Source organism: Morone saxatilis, unplaced genomic scaffold (assembly GCF_004916995.1).
Source record: "Morone saxatilis isolate NCDOM2014 unplaced genomic scaffold, NCSU_SB_2.0 Contig12, whole genome shotgun sequence".
In the NCBI taxonomy this organism is placed as follows: Eukaryota; Metazoa; Chordata; class Actinopteri; family Moronidae; genus Morone; species Morone saxatilis.
The window spans coordinates 19,651,362-19,653,031 of record NW_023339674.1 but is presented as its reverse complement, the minus strand read 5'-3'; the positions used below and the strand labels follow the sequence as shown (position 1 = coordinate 19,653,031).

Genomic DNA, 1,670 nt, shown 5'->3' with positions numbered 1-1,670 from the left:
AACACTCAGCATCGAAATGTACTTTGTGGTCTCTGATAAACTTTATCTCAGTCTAATCCTTCTGTCTTATCCGAGGTGCCTGCAGACATGTAGCATGTATATGTTTTGTGGGGTGGGGTTGGGAGGGGGGGGTGGAGGTTGAGGTTCAGCGGACAAACATTCAGTCTGTGAGACACTGCAGAGAGACGTGATTTAGACTGAGACCCGAGGCAGGAACCAGCTCTGTGAGTGAGCTGTCCTGCCCCCGGGTCTGATTTAAACAGTGAATGATTGGACGTTCAACACTGATCCTCGGTCTGTATTGTGGTCTCATTCTGAGGTGGGAAAATAAAACTATGTTTGTCACAGTTTATAGAAAGAGTAGTAGGTGGAGGAGGGGAGGGAGGTATGAAATGTACATTGTTTTTTTGTACCTTGGCTTTAATTTATTAAATATATCTAAGACTGCATCTCCCGACTCTTCTGTGTGTTGGAGTAGTTTTGTTCTTTTAACACTTCCATCACATTGTCACGACAATTAACACAAGCATCATTGTAGATAAAAGTAGAAACATGTAAGAAAAATATGTCATTGAGGCATAAATAGCCAGTTTTTCTGAGGAACATTTGTAAATCTGGAGCCAATCTTTAAAACTTTTCATTTCTTCATTTCATGTATTAGCTATTTGTTGGCTGTTCAGTTTGATTTTTTGTACAGTTTATGAAATGGACCAAATATGAAATGTTTTTTCAAGGAAACCTCCTTGGAAATGATTAGCAAATTATTTATAAAATAAAGCAGAACCATTCACCATCATGAAGTGTAAATGCTGTTGGAAAGCTCTCTCCATCCTGCCAGGAATTCTTGTGGCCTAAAAGCCAAATGTAAATACTGTATCTTGACTCTATAACCAACCTATAAAATACCCATCATATGTGAGTGTAGGTTGAAATAACCCCCAAATTATCAGACAAATACTCAGGATATGACCTCACTGTCACTATAGCCCAGAGTATCACTGTATGATGGCCATTTTTCCACTACAAGAGTGAATCTTTCTAAACTTAGAGGCAAGAGTCATAAGACCATGACCTGAGTGAAGATTCAATGAAAAAGAGTAGCAGTTGCGCATGCGCACAGACTTCACACGTGTGTGGAGGTCCATCCATCCCGTCCTGACAGTCTGCAGACCACCTCACCAACCAGACCACCCTCAGGACATTTACAAGCAGCTGAAGTTTCTCCAGGACTTCAGAGTCGAGCAGCATCTCATCGTTTCATCGTGAACAGACCGAACCGCTGCAGCTGCTGCACGTAAGTTAGGCTAACTACTAACTAGCCTCCTGCTAACTCTGGTTCCGTTGAGCCATTTAGCTTCCACAGTAGCTAGAAGAAACAAAACATGGGAAACAACCACAACTTGTTGTCAACAAATAGCAAACCCCGAGCAATATTTCACTGTTGTGCCACCTGGTATCACTTAAAGGACACACGAAGAAGTTTCCTCTGTATCCTCCATGTTGTTACAGTAGACAGTTAGATACAATCAGTTGCATCACTATCTCTCTGTGTGTGTGTGTGTGTGTGTGTTAAAGTCCTCTAACTGGACTAACGGAAAGCTCCTGACCATGCAGTGTGTGACCTGCAACATGCACATAATCAATGAGCTAATTGTCAGGACGCTGTGTGT

The 1,670-nt window shown here is 41.9% G+C and overlaps 1 protein-coding gene across 1 annotated transcript in view; it reads left to right on the top strand.

The window, feature by feature from the left end:
* Positions 1 to 1,121: 1,121 nt before the first annotated feature.
* The window catches only part of pfas (phosphoribosylformylglycinamidine synthase), a gene marked incomplete in the record, with an annotated part of 13,858 nt that continues 13,309 nt past the window's right edge, over positions 1,122 to 1,670 (top strand). The window contains 1 exon segment of the mRNA XM_035652649.1: positions 1,122 to 1,294.